Here is a 19843-nt window from a genome sequence, read left to right as displayed (position 1 = left end):
AGCGTTTCTAGCATAAAATTACGAGAAGCAAAGAAAATTAGAGATACAAAAGATAAGCATCAAGCAAAGAAAATTCAGAAATACAAAAGATATTCGGTAGTTACGAGGTCGCTCACGATAGTTTTCGGAAATTAATTACGAAACGAAATCATGCAGTCGCACGGCGGCTTACAGCACCTCAATGTCCGTGGACCATGATTCACAAAGATACTGGCATCATTCGATGCAACCAAAACGATAATTAAGATACGATAAGAGAAACAGAAATTAGAGCAACTTTGTAACGGTACCATACAGAGGCAAAAGCCTTACCTTAGTCGTCGACGGTATTCAACACTGATTTTATATTTGAAATAAACTTAGCTAAAGCGCAAGAAGGAAGGAGCTGAAGTTACGGGAAAGGAAAGAAGCTAATATTCAAACGATAGTGGGTGCGAAAAAGATAAACGGTAGCGATAGCGATAAGAAGGAACAGGAAAGATAGAGGAAGAATACGGAAAGTTGAAGGAAGTCTAAAGTAACGAGAGTAATATTCGAAGCCGTCTCCTGGCGGGTTGAGCGTAGAATAGGCAGAGTTCGGAGTCCGGATCAGCGATCTCGCCGGTGTCGTCAGGTGATTCTTCTTCCCCTTCGGTGGTCATTCAATCCCCACCATAATTGGGTCATCCCTCTGGCGAATATCGGCTACGCGTTATCGACGATTACCGCTAGATGAGCGTAGTTGACATCACACGTACTTTTCTTCGTCTGCTGCGTCGTACGGTCCAGGTTGCCTGTCATTGGGGGTTCCCTCCACGAAGGCAGGTACGTAGGCTACCTCCGGAAGGTTACCGGATGGAGTGCAACTCCGCATTGTTTGCCTCCACCGGCTTCGTCGTCTAGGCAGTGGCCAACTGCCCACGATATATCACGAAGACCATGCAGTCACACGGCGGCTTACAGCACCTCATCGTCCGTGGACCATGACTCACAATGATTGTAGCCCTTATTGACAGGGAGGCTGCGTCGATCCTCAGGACGAGGGCTTTATCAACTTTGGACGTAGTGTTTTGGGTTCGGTCCGGCTCCTGGCCGGTAAGTCGGTGGACGACAGGCTGCGGTCTGCCCTTAATGTCGAACTTACGGCATCCGAAAAAGTAGGCATTCGAAGTTGTGCGGGAGATTCATGATTACGAAACGGTAGTTGAATTCGTCGGTAGCTGGAACTGTAGTTTTCGGTAGTTGTCGATCCCTCGGTGAATCAAAGAAACGTGTTGATCCCTCGATGATCGTGGTCGCGGTACCTGTTTAGCTTGCGCCGAAGCGCGGGATTACAAAATTTGTACAGAAAATATTAGTAACTAGTATTTTTCGCCTATATCGTATCGAGCTTGCTTGGAGTACCCCGCCAGGGACGCGTTTTCGGTCGTTTCCTTTAGATTTTTAGCCTTGTAACGAGCCATTCTGAAATACCACGTTACAATATATATATATATATATAATACGGCACACGAAAATTAAATTTTCGAATACACAGGTTGATGAGAGAAATTAATGACACTGAGGTCAGGGCGGCTAGGTGGTCTATTGGAGTAAGTCTCCGGTATAGCATCTCTAGATGCCAGGTTCGATTCCTGGCTCCGTCGTTAATTTTTCAAGTCAACCAATTAATATTCAAAATTACATTTCTCTTGAGTAATCATGTTATATAAAAAAAAATCAGGCTAAATCTAAAAAAATTTCCGATAACTCTAACACACCCCGCCAAGCAGTCGAATTTTTATGTGGAGAAATTTATGATTTTGAACCCTTTTCCAGAAAACGATGTATTACTTTGAAACTACATAATTGTAAGTTTGACTGCTCCCAAACTTAGCCGTCTATATGCGCGAGTCCCACGACTGGTCGGCTCAGCGTGGTCTCGTTACAAGCGACTGGCTCGTCTCGAGTCCAGTTGATTTGTAAGTCTCCGTCGTAGAGACTTAACAATTATGATCGTTTGACAGGATGAGACAACCAACACGTGTTGTTGCAGTGAAAAATCACTATAATCAAAGAAAACACTTAGTACAATATATAACTTATACAACTATATAGGTCTTACCTAAATCAACACAAATTGACGGTATTAAAGATATTCTACGATATTCACGAAGTGCGACTATGACGCAGCATAGTTTATCAGCGACTGGCTCCTGTTGTTAAAGTTTTTTCCGTTAAATTTTTCCAAAACCATATTTTTCGGTATGGAATGCATTGATTTTTCAAATGAAGAATTTTGAAATGTGAGGGCTGGAGGTAAAGAGTATCTGGAAGCAGACTGCCTATCTAGAAATCCAGTCCTACAGGAACGGGAAAGTGGCGGTGAACATTCGATAGTCAAACTTGTAAATTTTATTAACGTAACCGATATAATCAACAACCAAATGCAACTGAAAATAGACGAAAAGTATGATATTGAGAATAACATAATTTACAGAACTTTAAATAATAAGAGGAAAATTTCGATAACCGAAGAATTCGGCACTGAATTAATGAAAACCGTGCATGAAAAACAGAGACATGTGGGAGTAAAACAATTGACACTAACGATAACAAGAAAATTTTATTTTAAGAATATGCATAAACATATAAAAATAATATGCCGCACATGTGAGACATGTATAAAAAATAAATCCAGAATTGCGAATTACAAAGCTCCGCTTTCACAATTAGGACCCGCGCAAAAACCATTCGAAATAATTTCTCTGGACACAATAGGAGGTTTTGCAGGAAATAGAAGTACAAAGAAATACTAACATCTAATTGTTGATCACTTCACAAGTTTTGCGTTCATCGAAACTTCGAAAACTCAAAGTGCCAGACTTCATAAAATTGGTAAAATCGATAAAAAATAAACACGGCGTAGAAACGTTGTTAACAGACCAATATGGAGGTATAAACTCGAGAGAATTCAAACAATATTTAAAATCAGAAAAGATGAATTTAATTTTCACCGCAGTTGATTGTGCTTTCTCTAATGGTTTGAATGAGAAATCCAACCAAACTTTGATAAATAGAATAAGATGTAAGGTTTATAATGAAAGAAACCGACCACGGTCTGTATTAGCACAAAAATGTGTGAAGGAATACAATAATACAATTCATAGTTCGACGGGTTTTACTCCAAAATACTTACTAACTGGAATAGACGATTTTATGCTACCGGAAAAACTAAATGAAAACAATAAAGACAATCTAGAAAATAATAGAAAGATAGCATGTGAAAATTCGAAGAAAATACATGAACAAAATAAAAAATACTATGATAAAAATTCAGTAGTGATGAAATATGAGGAAGGAGATTCAGTATACATACAGAATAGCAGCAAATTAAATGGAGGGAAATTAGATCCCATTAGAGTAGGTCCTTACAAAATACAAAAGAACATATCAGATCTGATATTTATCATGGACAGTGGAAAAAAAATGAATCCAACATTTTCCACGCTAGTAAATTAATCCCTTACTTCCCATCCTCCACACCTGCGTGTGTAACTTAGGAGGGGGGATGTAAGTTTGACAGCTGCCAAACTTAGCAGTTTACATGCGCGAGTCCCACGACTGGTCGGCTCAGCGTGATCTCGTTACATATTATAAAAAAAATGTAATCATGCCATTCTATAAGAAATTTGATGCTACATAAAAAATCTCGTGTAAAAATTTTTTAAATCTAATATTTATTACGTCTTAGCGAAGCGTTCATTGTTTCCGTGATAAATATTAGATTGACGAAAATTTTACAAGAGATCAGTTTTATGGAGCATTAAACTTCCTGCAAAATGGTTACTGGAAATGTTTCGATAATGTATAGTTTCGAAGTAATAAACAGCTTGCTAAAAAAAATTCTAATGCATGCATTTTTCTATATACAAATTAAACTGCTTGGCGGGGCAACTTAGAGTTATGTGAAATTTTTTTCAGATTTAACCTGATTTTTTTTTTCTACATAATATGATTACTGTTTGGGGGTGTTCGCGAAGACATTCAAAAACAACCCAAATGAGAACCGGGCCGTACCCCCCCCCCCCCCCCCCCCCCCACCCGAAAAAAATGACCATATGACTGATAGAGACCGAAAAATATGATGCAAAAATATCGATATATGCTTATAACATGGCATGAAAATATTCTGAATACAACGATGAAAACGTAAAAAAGAATTTTCAACGAAGCACCATGCCATATAGAAATAAAACTACTATGACAAAATATAACTGGACTAGAAAAATATTAACTATTATATTCAAACAGCCTTGCTACATGTTCATCGTTTCTCATGAACTTTATATCTATATCACTCATCTGTATTACTGTTGTCACATCCTCGATGCCCTCTGCGCCTATTCATTAGTTTTACTTTGATTACCTTTCAGTTACGATTAAATTCATTTATATTTTCTATTTTTGAGTCTCCGTATACATTGTATGCATACGGCTTTCTTTATCACTTTTTACGGCTCTGGGAAATAACCACCCTCAGCTTATAATAATCTTACTCATTAAATAATGTTACGGGATAATCCTTACCTAAACAGACTAGTATATACAAACTCTCTAAGAGTAGCCAGATGAGCGGAAATCGCTTCCTGATATTTCCAGGTATGCAGAATCTGGCAAGCACGTGCAACGGATTAAAATCCATGTAGCCATTTTTGAAGTGTCTGTTTGGACAAGGTCGTCCCGAACATACAATAGGATATTTTTACCAATGTACCAAAACAAGCACGGCAATTCCCACCCGCATGCATGGAAGAGGCGGGATTAGTTAAGATAGTTTTGCATCCTACACCGTACCCAAAGGGCGGGGGTAGTTAAGGGCGAATGGAGAACTCAAACTATTATCAAGACTTCTTTATTGGGCAGCTCTCTCAAAAATGCTGGGAACCAATCAGGAAGTAGTTTCTCTCAATTCTCAATTCTCAGTTTTCTAAACAGTCAGTCGTGAGATGGTCGTCAAGCAGTCGTTACATTTTCGTCAGCCAGTCTTCAACAAGAAGAAGCAGCTCTTAGTTTTTTCAAGACATTCATTGCTCATTGCTCATGCGCAATTCTCATTTTCTCAAGTCTCATTCTCAGGCTTTATTTTCTAATATATCTTCTCAGTTATTAACAGTCTTCAACAAGAAATCGTTCTCTCAGTTTTAGGCAGATCAATCAGACCAGATAATCTGTTAGAAATTCAAAAGGTCTTTTATTTTATTTAATTTAACAAACCAAAGTGCTAAAAGGGAATTCCGTGACTTAACATTTAAATCTTTCATCTTTTTATAATCAAAATCATTATAAGCATTTTCTTTAAACTTAATTTGAATAAACAAATACTCGTGTGTTAAACCTAAATTGAATAAACAAATATTCGTGTGTTAAACCTACATTGCGAGTTAAACAATTAATTACCTTCAACGCATAATATAAGTTAAACGATCAGTAACTTTGTACTGATCTCACCACCGGCCGAACACGCAGAGCCGCCCACATAGCCCGAATCAACGGTCACCAGCAAAAGGTAAGTGACCATTTTATTATCAAAGTCGGTTCAACCAAGACGGAAAACGACATCAAAATTCAAATAATTCACCATCCGGGAGAACTAGTCCGAGCCAAGCGTTATATTTTTGAGTGGTTTGGTCATCAGCCAACCCAGCCCATAACACTGTATCACTCATCTGCCATTCCTTCTCGAATCTTTTCCTCCCTCTTGGCTTTTTCTTCTTTCGCTCTTTCTATCCAACCTTCATCCCAGTCTTCGGAATTGACAATTGCTTGACCCAAGCAGTGAAAAAAATATTTTCCAGAAATCGGCTTTCCTTGGTTATCCGTATGATGATCCGTAACAAACTTTGAAAAGAAAATTATCAAATTTTTTAGATATCTATGTGTTGAAGTCTGGATTGTACTAAAAAATAGTTCCAAAAGGTATATTTTATGAACATACCAAACATGGCATTAGGAAATTTTGTATCTTCAAAAACCTCTTTGGTCTCCATCTGTTTTACAGCTGTGAAATTCATACAGATGTTGCGACCAACAAATTGTTTCAATATGTTTGTTACACTCTTTGTGACGCGATTCTCACGATCGATGTAGAACAGTAACGAGGCAGCTTAGAAAAATGGACGTGTAATGTAAAGTAGCGATGATATTATTTAGGAAATTTACTCTTATATAACAACTACTGTGCAAGAGGCTGAAAATATATCACAGTATATATTTTTGTCATTGAGAATTTCCAACAAAACTTACACAATGCTGTTGATACTTCGGATCCTTCGGTTTATTGTCAAAATTTTCGAAATCTTCAAGCGTTTTGAAAGGCAGTTCAAAATTAGTCCCTGAGAATGTCTTTGGCTTGGAACTGGTGTCAACAGTACCGTTTTTAATTGCTGCACACAAGTTATTGATAGCGTTGGTATTTTCTTTTAAGGGGGGGTAAGGGTTTACACTTTCGAAAAATCGAATTTTTTTTTGTCTCATCTTATTGTTAAACATTTCAAGACTATATTCTCAAAATTTTAAGTCGATCTGAGCAAAACTCTTGAAGTGGCGGGGGGGGGGGGGGAGGGTTTCGGCGTAAAAAAAACACTTTTTTCGTGAATTTTTTTTGAAAGAATGGATTGAGCAAATTTATTGAAACCTCTTGTACATTATTAAGCACACTTTTAACAATATTCTGTAATTTTGTCATGTAGACAAAATATTGCAAAACAAGCCGGTGACGGAGCTTTTTTTCTTCACTTGTTTAGCTCAATAAACTTTAAACGCGTTTTTCTCAAAACTACTTTTTCAAAATCCGTGTTCACTGCCATTTACAAACTACTTGACCGATTCATTCCAAACTAGGTACACATTTTCTACATATAAAATATCTCCCCCCAACGTTTAGTTAAAAATTTTTTTTTAACATTAGGGGGGTTTCCCACCCACAAAATGGTGGAATTTTTCGTGGAAAATAGCAGTTTACGCTTCAGATGGCCACCAAAAATTTTTAAATGAAAAAAAAAAATAATCGTAGAACGTTGGGGGGAGGATTTGATAATACTTTGACTAAATTTTAACGGATTTTAATTTCAGATAATTTTCGACCGAGATATAGTGAACACCGCAAATGGTTTTTTTTCTGAGACGTTCTGGGATAAGCTCTGTCACCGGCTTGTTTTGCAATATTTCTGCATGAAAAAATTACAGGATATTGTTAAAAGTATGCTTAATAATGTAAAAAAGGTTTCAATTAATTTGCTCAACCCATAATTTCAAAAAAATTCACAAAAAAAGTGTTTTTTTTTACGTTGAAACCCTTACCTCCCCCCCTTAAGTTGGTGCTGAGTCCTTTTAGAGCTGACAATATTAACAAGGTATCTGAAATGAACAGCCATTATTTTAGAAGCAATTGTTGATTGAATTATTTTGAAATACCTTCGGTATAGTTCTTCGTTCCTGCCTTTCGCAGTGTATCAGAAATTTTTGAAAGACTCTGCTCGAAACTCAAAGACTTAAGTAAGCCACGGGCATCCTTTTCTGGAGTTTTGTTCTCAGGAAGCTCTGCAAATTAGAGATAAATGTAAGGCTTACAAATTGCATCACAGTTTCTTGTGACTCATTCGCGACTCCCGTTTTTAATGACTCACATGCTAAAATTCAAAATTGTGTCTCATTTAAAAGCAAGTGTTACGTGGGAGGGTGGACGTGAGAAGAGCGGTAAGAGTTTACGACTATTAAGGATAATAATCGATTATGCACCCACGTAACAGCGCTGAATAAAACTTAAAAACTAAGGAAGACCTACCTTTCGGTACGCCGGTATATGTAGGATCGTGTTGCTATAGTCCTATACAGGTCTGTGAGATTGATTTAAATAGGTTGAGGCTAATTTATAATAGTAATAACATAATCCTGAAATTGAGAAAGGTTGTTGTTCGAAATAAACGGGTTATTTGATTTAACTGGTAAAATATAGAATATATTCTTCAAACGATTTAGAAAATGATAAGGGTTGAAGTTATAAAAAGGTTACATATAATTTGTTGTCATAACATAAAATGATAAACTAAGGCCGCAAGATCTATAATGAGTGCGCATTAAATATAACTGGTCGTTTTAGTAATTTGTATCTCTCTTCTTAGATTTATGCATTCTCAAGTTAAATTACAACATATATATTACGTTCCGCCTAATCTCGGAAACACACACACTTGTTTGTCTATTAATAAAGTCCTAATTGTGTATGGTATCGTCAGGAGAGTAACTCTGCAGTGTGTCCAGGAGGATCCACGAACGATAACCGTACAGGACAAAGATGTCTAGGATCTTCGATGTCTAAATTTAATAATCAAGGTATCGTCAGGAGAGTGACTCTGCAGTGTGTCCAGGAGGATCCACGAACGATAACCTTGTTTAGACAGATCCTGTGCGTGTGGTTCCGTCGATCGGATTGAACGTATATACTTATTCTTATACTTTTGATTTAAGCGAAAAACACAGGTGACAATATATATATAGTTTCTAATTAATTAACCAAGGTGATAGGAGCCAAGCTGAAAGCCAGAGAATACCTCTCGAAATACCTAAACGATATTGACTTCTAGCTAGGCACCAATTCTATCGTTTGATTTAATTATTGAATTTATATAATATAGGTATTGGTGAACAATTAGTGGTGGTTTAAAGGAGTGGCTAGTGAAGCTTGCCACCAAGACATGAGTTATTAAAAAAGACGATTTTTCGTTTGGCTAGAGATGCTGGCCAATAAACAGAATGTTAATTACCAATAGGCAATCTTTGAATAGGAATATAAATTTATCAAATTGGTTATTATCTAGATTCGGTTGATGTTGGAGTGAAACATTCGAATTGACTTAGCTTTTGTAGAGTGGTGCGTCGAGATTGAGTTCCGTCGGATCGTGTCGGTCAGGGTCTTAGTAATCTGGACCTGAGCCTCACCTCGAGTCGTACGAATGGATGGATTACGTATAGATGTTGGAGCTCGAGATCAGCCACCAAAGCAGACTCGGGGGTTGATGATCGTAGATTCGGATTACCGTCACTCGGGCAGTACGTTAAATTTGGTCAATTAAGTTGCGAAAGAGTCTAATGATTAACACCGTTTACTAGTTATGTAGTGTTGAAGTCTAATTAAATGAGAAGTTGAATGTTATTGACTTATTATCATTAATCACTTAAAATTACCTGACTCGGTAGAATCAGGGCAGAACTTGATTTAATTTTTGTTAAAGGAAATGAATGTCATAAAAATGTCTATTCGCGAAGATAAGAGAGTCAGTACAGAACAGGAAAGAATTTGAAATAAGGTGATAGTAAGTCTTTGCAATTCACAATATAAATTGAAAGCTTGAGTTTAACGAATTAGCACGGTACTTTAGGCCGGTCACAATGAAGATTTTCCGAACACTACTATCGACCAGAAGGGCTAACACGGGTTGACGTCCACGCACCTCGCGACTTGACAGACGAAAGACATGGCGTCTTGGGCCTGACGGTCCAAGAGCCCTCGGTGCAACAAAGTTTTTTTTTTTTTTTTTAATATATGCTTTATTAACTTCTCAAGTAAGTTATTTAGCTACAGAATTAGTAAAGAAAGAGTATAACATTATATTATATTGTATACATGGTGCTAGATGCAAAGGAACTTAGAACTAATATATCCTTTGTTTTATTGATCACGTTATATTCGCAACTTGCATTTATTTAGATAGTTGTGTATGACTAGCATTACTTTAATATCAGGTGTAGATAAGTAGCATTCTACATTGAATGGGGGAGACTGTTTCATCTTAGCCAGGTCTTTTAGTAGAGCAACTCTCTGTGCATCGTATGTCGGACACTGCCATATTACATGATTTAGGTTCTGGGATGGGCAGCCACAGTCACAATTTGCATTAGGTATGACTTTTATCTTGGATAAGGATTCATTAAGGTTAACATGCCCACTGCGACACCTGCAGAGTGTAACTATAAAATCTCTACTATGCTTCAGTCCTTTGAACCAAGGTCTCATGGTTGGTTTATAAAAGGATGAAAAGTATGTCAGGCCTTTGTTGGTACTTTGGTTTATCGTCATTTTAATTGTTTCATTTCTGTCAAGTTGTCTAAATGAGGGTTTGAGGTCCGTATAGGGCAATTTCAATGATGATGGTCGTTGGTTTGCAGCTACTTTTGCTTGTTTATCCGCAATTTCATTACCCTCTATGCCGACATGGGCAGGTATCCAGTGTATATTGACCATACATTTGTCAACACTGTTGTTGAGGAAAGAAACGATTTTACTCCGTATCTCGAGCGTAAATCTATTAATTTCAGCTTTGTTTGTAGGGTTCTTGAGGGTTTGAACAGCGCTTAGTGAATCAGTAAATATGTGTATGTGTCTGTTGGTGTGGCGAAGTGCAAGATCCATAGCATCAGCGATTGCGATTAACTCTGCGGTGAATATTGAGGTTTTATTGTTGACACTTCGTGTTTTCTCGAATTTTAACTCAGGACATATACAAGCAGTACCTACCGATAGGCTGTTAGTACTTTTGCTGCCGTCAGTGAACATTTTTATAGAGTCTTCAGAACCATATATTTCCTGCCATAGTTCATATGGTCTGTCGCTTTTTTGGAGCCTTTTACCTATGTCAATGTCAGTACTGATACCCGTTTTTGTAGTTGAATAATCGTAAGTGTAAATTCCTCGTGATTCATCAACGTGGATCAGGTGTTCAATACTAACTACACTTTTAATACATTCCGTCAGTAAATTGACTTTTTTTCTGCGATCCTTAATAAAGCTCGGTACGTATTCTTTGATAGTTTGTCTAGAAATAGAACGTTTAACGCTAAATGCTTTCAACAGAAAGTTTTTACATAGTGTTTTTGTCCTGTGTTGTATGGCAACCATTTTTGATTCAGCCAAAAGTACATTAGTGGGTGTGCTCAACCTCAATCCTAGTGCCATTCTGATGGCCGAGAATTGCAGCCTTTCGAGCTTTTCTTTTGTGCAACAAAGTTACAGCGGTAATTAGCCAATGAGATGCGAGGGTGACCTCCCGGTGCCAGAATCGGCATGGTCAGCGTCACTCCGGGCCTGACTCGAGTGCTCCGACGGTGTTCCGACGATTCTCAATCTCGTCGGTTACATACTATAATTACGAATAAAAGATATTGAGATGCAATTCTCACACATTCATCCATACATCTTAATGAACAACCTATTTTAATTTGGTACATATTGTACGTATGGTTTAGCCTGATTGTTGATGATGACTTTGACTTAAAAAGAAGAGATACTTTTGGGTTGAGACTCGTTGGGGTTTATCTCATCACTTCACGCTTTGCGTTCTTGATAATGTTAAATATGGCACCAAGTTAAACCTAATACGCGGGCCTGTACGTGACTTTCTCTAGGAGGGGTGGAACTCGTCGGTTGAAGCAATATGATATTTTGCGTTATAATCATCGAAACGAAACTCTCAAGCGCTGTGGCTGTTGAGTAAGATGAAGCAATTCTGTGATTATGTTTTAATTTTGAAAAAGGTTCGCCGAGGCGGTACGTCGGGACGTAACACAAGCATCAGAATGATAAAACAATTGAAATACTGCGATCATAACTGAAATATTTGTATTATCTAGGTTACCTCTGTTTTTGACAGATCTTAAAAGAACCAGAATCCACACTTTAAGACTTGAAATTTTTTTTCTTTTGTATAGACATTCTACTTTTGTTCCAAGTTTTCTTATTCTTGAATGATGACCTTTTTGGGCTTTCTTTGCTGCTCGATTCACTATCTTGGTAGCTAATTGAATAATCCGCTATAAATATAAAAATAATAGTTTCGACGTGGCACATAAAATAAACATCGCAAACTAAAATACTCACATTCAACTAAATCCTCATCCTCAATTTTCAGTACTTCCATTATTTTTCGTAAGCTTTGCTCTTTCAATTCTTCCACAATTTTTACAGTTCTCTTCTCGGGTGCGCTATCAGATTCTGATGTGTATGCGTAAGATTTCCAACCTTATGATAACATCCTCATATGTGTCTGAGACAGAAAAATTGATTTCATTTCCATCCAGTGGTGAAATTTTTTTAAAGTTTGATATCATGAATGATCTAGTACATACCGGCATGTCCAATCAATTCCACTGGGTATCCTAGCCAACTTGGCATTGGACTGCTTTCGGTTTTTATCAGTTCTTCCAGTAAAGCCTGTTGACGTTTCGACGTATATGATGGTGGTGGAAACTTTGTTACTGTTTAGCCCTTGTCAACATCATATCTGACCCAGTGACGTGGAACAGGATTAATGTCCACAAGAGTGGTGTCATTTTTTTGGTCACTAATGGGATTTCTGTATCACATTTTTTCGTTCTGACATCTGAATCGTGAATTATAATACACTTTACATAATCTAGAATACATGCAAAATCCAATTATAGCGGCTAACGAAACTTTTTTTGGGTTATTTTATACGCATATCTCAATTGCGTGAGATTCCAGGTATTTTTGGAATGATTTTGGATTTTCAGCTTGTTTTTATGAAGTAATTTCAAATTAAAATGTTGAAATCTTCTTACTTCCACAAAAATCGACTTTCCTTGATCTTCTCTCCCAATGTTCAACACGTAGTTTTGAGTCCCCAATAACAACACGTTTGACACCAGAGTCGTCAGACCGGGTTTTAACGAGTTTTTCTACAGACTAACTTAACCTTTAAATTAGATTGCGTCCGATGGCCGCGCGCAAATTTAAATGATAATAAAGTATGTGACCATGACCACACAATAAAGATATAGTAACAATAGTTTCTGTTTGATGATAGCTATTTTTAATTTCAAGACGTTGTATATCTGCAATTCAGCTAAAAATCTTTTAGGTATTAAAAAATAGATGGAACAAGGAAAATTACTATCGATGTAGAAGTGGCAGCGCATACAATTTTTTTTACACCTTTAGGTTGAAGAGATGGCGACAATTTCATCATTTTGGTGACTATAGAATCCAGATGACAAGTTCTCACTACTGGCGACGGATCACTGTAGCTCCTATGCTCGTATGTGTTCTGAGTCGCTAGGATATGTATACAGATTTTTTTCCACTCCTTTCCTTCGATTCGAATCATATCAGGATTTTTTTAGACAACAATGATTCTATTGATTTGCACAATGGTTGAATCTTTGAAAAGAATTACATTATCTGTACTTTGTTGAAATACATACCATATCTTACTCTTATTGACTGTTCAATTCATTACCATCGATGGTTTTTTTCAGTATTTGAAACTGATTCGGGATATTCGGTCTTTTTACTTCAATCAATTATGAGTTTCTTCAGCTTACCAAGTGAACTCTCAAAAGGGTAAGCACTGACGCAGCTTAAAGAGCAACCCATATTTTTTGCATTGTCAGCGACATGGATTAAGTTATAAGTATTCAATGACAGTGAATGAGCATCATATAAAATTCTTGAAGCAAGAACATATGTCTCTGAATACACTTTTGCATAACGAATATACTTTAAAGCCCAATCTTCTGAACATAGAATCCGTGCCGCTACATGGAGTAGAAGGAAATGATCATACAATGCTCTTGATGAAATATTCTTCAGTACGATGGGATCAATATACAATAAAAACAGTCTTAACTCGGTGCACTTCCATTTTGCTAGATGGAAGATAGATTTAGGCTTCCTCTGGAATTCACTTGGTATTTGACTCCTCAAAGATAAAATTCTTCTATCAATTTCGTATTTAATTCTCCGACACAATCGAACTTTCAAATCTCCAGTGGTCCAATGATCCAGTCTATTCTTCATTGCCCTACCATTAAGCAAATGCAACTTATCGAAGATGAAGGTTTTTGCTATGTCAATTGGAGGATTTATTTTCAGTAACGGACTAGTTCCATTATGGTGATTTGTATAATACAAGTTCCAAAAAGATTCGTTTGTTCTCGTTGGCCTGTCAACCTCAGGATAGACTGTACAGAAGCCTCTGTTCTTTCGGACACGCTTTTCATAAACGGTACATCTCTCACATGCACTGTGGCCCCCGTGACATTTAAGGTGCTTATAAAGACCCATTGTAAACCTCGAAAACGCGGGAATGCAAAACTCCTACACCGCTCAAGCGATCAGAATGAAACTTGGGCAGCTAATGCGTTATTTTGGCAAAAAGTGGAGCGTCTTTTTACTTTTTCAAAATTTTGAAAAAAAATTTACAGATTCGTTACCACTCACAGAAATTGGCCAAAGTTTCACAGTTGCACTGAATGGATCGACCTATCCAGTATGATGCCACTCGGCGGTGATGAAACACACATTTTGAGCCCAGACCCATGAGATTTGATGGTGGAATGACGGAATGGTAGCTGATCTGGTTTTCGATTACGAAGAACACCAAAATCTCATTTTGGCGACATTTGTTATCAATATTACGCGCATGCCGGTAATGTATGCGTGTAATGTCGGTAAAAAATCACCGGCATGTATGAAAGGTCGGTAACAAATATCGCAAAAATGAGATTTCGGTGTAATTCGTAATCAAAAACCAGATCAGCTTCCATTTCGTCATTTCACCATCAAATCTCATGGGACTGGGCTCAAAATGTGTGTTTCATCACCGCCGAGTGGCATCATACCGGATAGGTCGATCCATTCAGTGTAATTGTGAAAATTTGGCCAATTTCTGTGAGTGGTAACCAATCTGTAAAATTTTTTTCTAAATTTTGAAAAAGTAAAAAGACGCTCCACTTTTTGCAAAAATTAACTGCTCAAGTTTCATTCTGATCGCTTGAGCTGTATAGGAGTTTTGCATCCCCGCGTTTTCGAGGTGTACAACGGGTCTTTATCGGCGTTGCCAACTCCTCTAGAGTAACTTATCGACGCAGGACCGTGAAATTATGGTACTTTTATGGTACATTCATTAAACGAAATTATTGATTCAGGACCGTCAATTGTGGTACTTTAAAGCCCTGTATCCGCGATCAAAGCTTTTTAATCAGGTAAATAGAAAGAACAAAATACTCAGAGTTGACTCATAGATCAGACTTGGATCGAAAGGTTGGAACAAACATTTTGGTGAATTGACCAATCAGAGTATGTTACATCCAGCTTTTGCTGCACGTGAAAAAGCAGCTTTAGGAATTGGACACAAAATTGTAATTGCGACACAACGCTTTGCTGCTGTATTCGTGGGAGCTTTCCAACTACGAACTATGACACAATGCGACACAGACAATTAAATTGCGTAATGCGCATATTTTATTTGTCTCCAACCATAGACCAGACGACGGCCGTGCAACCAAACATCCGCACTTAGCAGCTATTGTAAACGCGCCCTTGAATAGGTACAGGGTGACTAGCTAGAAATTTAGGACCAGAATCATGAGAAATTACACTATATTATTTGTTGTTTTTCTATTAAATATGTGTTTATTATAATGAGATCAAACCTAATCATAATGAAAAGTATGAAAATCAATGAAATAAAGTTTTTTTTTATATGTGAGCTTATAGAAGCTTCAACTTTTCTCTTACATATAAAAATATGAGGAACATACATATATAATACGAACATCGGGAATCATATAATTAAAGCATCAACAGAATCGTTGTATCATTATTTAGCAACCTATGTGAAAAATCCACTAGAACTTTGCACAGATGTATAGTGAACATCAGATCACACTCGAACCTACAAATGTCTCAGCATTACAATGTTTCTATAACTATATTGTCGTAATCGGCACCATTATCAATTTCCTCGTCGATATTTTCCTTTACCTCATCAGAGTTTTTCGAATTATTTTTCGATACGCTCTGCTTAGTGTGGTGTTTTAGACGCGGGTATAGATTGCTTGTCGTCATGGAATCAGCATCTTTTTAGACGGCTGGAAATTATTGCCACCACATTTCACGACACACCGCGATGACAATATTAAACCGTTCACCGTGTTGGTGACTAATTTATTTCCGGCTGTAGTCTTTATTAGATTGACTTTTGAAAACGTTCGTTCGCAGGATGCACTTGACTGTGGCAGAACGAGTTTTAGAACGAATTCTCCAAGGTCGCGAAATTCTTTTTCCCCCGATATATCCATGCTTTCCCGTATATTTAGCCAGAATTTATCCACGGGTTGGATCAACCAATCCTCTGGAAAGGAAGCCAATGAGAGCTTTCTCCATTGATCGTCAATCTTCTGCATTCGTTCTACGTCCGTGCGTGAAACGATGCATGGAAGTTGCCCGACCAGATTCTTTAAGATTGCCGGCCTTTTTGCGTTACGCATTAAAGCGTCCTTCGGGTTAAACCACGCCAATTTAGAGGCGATATTCGCTTCGCTGAAATCGTAGCGTTTTTGCACTTGCTGACAGAGAGTGATCATGAATGTACGGGTGCGGTACAAAAAGTTTTTTATTTTTTCTGGATCAGCTCGGAAATCTTTGTCCTGTAGCTTTCGCATCATGTTAACTCCGAGATACATTTGTGAGAGCGGAATGAAAGGTTGCTCGTTGTTGGGCTGTATGGTGCTAAAATCTCGCTTCTTTATACAGTCCGGATTCATGTATGTCGACAGCAATTCCGAAAACATCTCAATCATCTTCGAGTGCAAAATTGTGATGACAACCTTCTCACTTTAAAAATATTCGTTCATCTTGACGATTTTCGGTAGAACCCATTCCAAAACCAGATAATAGAGTTTCAACGATTCATCGTTTAGCTCGTTGAACAGCATCTCGGCAGCAATCAATTTTTCTTCAAACCATTGGCTCGTGAAGAACAGTTTTAGCGGCTCCCATTGCTCGAGAATTCGTTTAACAACCTGTATATAAAGATAAATTATACTCGCACGCGCTGGCCATCCGTTCGTAACTTAAAGGTAAGGACTAAAATCTAGTGCAAGTGGAAAAGGAGCGAGCACGGTGCTGCTATACCTGTAGAAGGGACAGCCACCTGGTTTGAGCAGGTCTCAACAACTTGTGAGGTTCAACATTGCAAAAATCCTGGAATTCTTGAAGCCCAGCCTGGCGTTTGCTACTGTGGTTGAAAAAAGTATAAATGTTTCGTGCCATATCTTCGCAATGTTTCGGCAAAACCTTGCAGGCTCCACTTGCACATAGGTACAAAGAGTGGCAAATACATTTCATCACCACGACGCCGTCCTGAAGCTGCTTCATCCTCGATGCTACCGAATTATGTTCACCGAACATTATGTTGCACCCATCACTGGAAAAACCAATTATATTGGTCAATGGGATACCTGCTTCTTCGAACGTTTTCCTGAGTTCATCATATAATCGTGCAGCCGTAGCTTCTGTATGAGCAGCATCGGGATTTTTGCCGTCGAAAATCTGTATTAGGCCCCAAAATTTTGTTTCGACACTTTGCGTTTTTTCATAAAACAACCGGGTACACACAGCCAATATCTTTAAGCTCGCGATATCAGTGCCCTAGTCAATAATGACGCTGAATTTTGTATGCCTGAAAGATTCCACCAACTCTTCTCGATGGCATTTTGCGATGACGTTGCATATTACGTTTGTAGCTTTCGTTCTTCCAAGTTTCATGTTTCCGACAATATTAGAATCGGTAAAAGCTGATTTACAAACATTTATCAGATTGTCGACTTGTCGGAAAGCTATATTTTTCGAAGCAATGTAACCGCTCATTTTTATCTCGGCTATCTTCGTACGCACATCCAAATCCGTAACAGCCTTTGTTTTTTTTTATATACTTCGCCATAGTTACCGCCATTAACGAAGAATTCCCTACACCCTTCACGTACGAGCAGTGTTTCTTCCCTGCTGCATGGGTTTTAATCACAGACATATCTGCCACGAACTCGGTTTTACACAGTGTACACTGAGCTTTTTCCGGCGCATTTATAACTGGTCTAAGCCAATTTTTGAATTCGTCCATTTGCTGCCATTCTTTTCGATACTTTTGTACTCGTTTCTCGCCTTTAGTTTGGGATTCCCCACGAATTTGTTTTTTTTTCTCAGGAGTTGAGGAGGGATCACGTTTCCTTTTCGGACAATTTTTTTCATCATTTGACGGACTGGACATTGTATAAATTGTTTTGGTTTGTTACTTTACATCACTATGGAGAACTACAAGTTTATTTTACATGTCCAGAAAAATTGAGCATATGATAATATGATCTCATATAAAGATCATAAATTTACTCAGGTTATATGACCGTGTATCAAGGTTTCGCAAAAAAGCTATAGTCTAAGATCCGAACCTAAATCGACCTTCACCGGGCTGATAATGAAATGAAACATATTTTATAATAAATTTAGTATATTAGAAAATGAAATAATAATGGGTAGCCTAAAAAAAATCCTGGACAGGCTATTTTTAATTATTTTTTGAAAAACGATTTTTAACTAAATTTTGCAACATCGAGATAATAAGAAAATTTTTATACTGACTTAAAGTATAAAACGTATAGAATGTGCAGCCGTTGGGTGACCTATTATTTACCTGGACGAACTACTCGGTTGCCAGGTATAAACAGGTATGTCGATGCCAGTTACTTTCACTTGTTTGATAGTAGAAAAAATTTTATATCAACATAAGCGCTGTTTTATTGCGAACACGTTGATATAGGGTTGCCTGCAAAAAATTCGGTCCTAATAGGGGTAAGATAATATAATAGGGGTTGCCAAATTTTAAAGATTTAAGTTTTAACGCGAGTGGAAATGTGTGACAGAGAGATCCGAGGTAAGTATACCGTGTAACAATAAAGGACGCAACATTGTAAACGATACTCCAGTACACAGTGAGCGTTAGTCTATTGCATCGAAAACACGCGTTATTCTGTATCGTTGTGATGAAAAATGGCTAAAAAGTGTTTTTTGTATGGTTCGGTCCATTCTGTAATTGATTTTACTGATCAAAGTTTTAAAAATTGTTCGTTAAAGTTAGCTTTTCGTAAAAAAAAAGTTTAAATATCATGAAGTTGAACTAACTGAAGCATTACTCGATTTCGTTGGTTACCACACCACGAAGTCAATACATATATTTAATTGATGTTATATTGTTTAATATTTTAGTATTATATTGAATATATTAGATTAATATGTATTTAATTAATTATTTTTCATGCAACTGTAATGTCAGTTGCTCCAAAATAACGCTCACTGTTTACTAGAGTATCGCTGTCATTCTCTGTCGTATAAATATAAATCGCGTGCGACTGCAATGTTGCGTCCTTTATTATTACACGCTTTACTTACCTCGGATCTCTCTGTCACACATTTCCACTCGCGTTAAAACTTTAGTCTTTAAAATTTGGCAACCCCTATAAGAACCGAATTTTTTGCAGGCAACCCTATATCAACGTGTTCGCAATAAAACAGCGCTTATGTTGATATAAAATTTTTTCTATCATCAAACAAGTGAAAGTAACTGGCATCGACATACCTGTTTATACCTGGCAACCCAGTAGTTCGTCCAGGTAAATAATAAGTAACCCAACGGCTGCACATTCTATATGTTTTATACTTTAAGTAAGTATAAAAATTTTCTTATTATCTTGATGTTGCAAAATTTAGTTGAAAATCATTTTTCAAAAAATAATTCAAAATAGCCTGTCCAGGATTTTTTTAGACAACCCATTATTATTATATTTTACATAACGCATGCATGATTTACGCGTTTTTCCATGGTAGTTTTCCGGACCCAAACTAACCCTTTCTGCGGCAGTGAATTATGATCTGCGAATACGCATGCGCGGCGTACAGAAATTACCACTTTTGACTCCTAGGACTCAAAAGTGTTCATTTCAGTACACCGTGCGCACGCATTCACTGTCCTTATGT

General features: G+C 37.4%; 1 long non-coding RNA gene across 1 annotated transcript; it reads left to right on the top strand.

Moving 5' to 3' along the window:
• The first annotated feature begins 1577 nt into the window (after window positions 1-1577).
• Window positions 1578-17929, top strand: LOC124406260. The gene is made up of 3 exons (XR_006929203.1): window positions 1578-1637; window positions 3323-3327; window positions 17916-17929. It is a non-coding gene; the product is annotated as an uncharacterized LOC124406260 (long non-coding RNA).
• The last annotated feature ends 1914 nt before the right edge of the window (window positions 17930-19843 follow it).

This window comes from Diprion similis, chromosome 5 (genome assembly GCF_021155765.1).
Source record: "Diprion similis isolate iyDipSimi1 chromosome 5, iyDipSimi1.1, whole genome shotgun sequence".
Taxonomy (NCBI): Eukaryota; Metazoa; Arthropoda; class Insecta; order Hymenoptera; family Diprionidae; genus Diprion; species Diprion similis.
The sequence above is the reverse complement of the archived record's forward strand: the minus strand, read 5'-3'. Positions and strand labels throughout refer to the sequence as shown.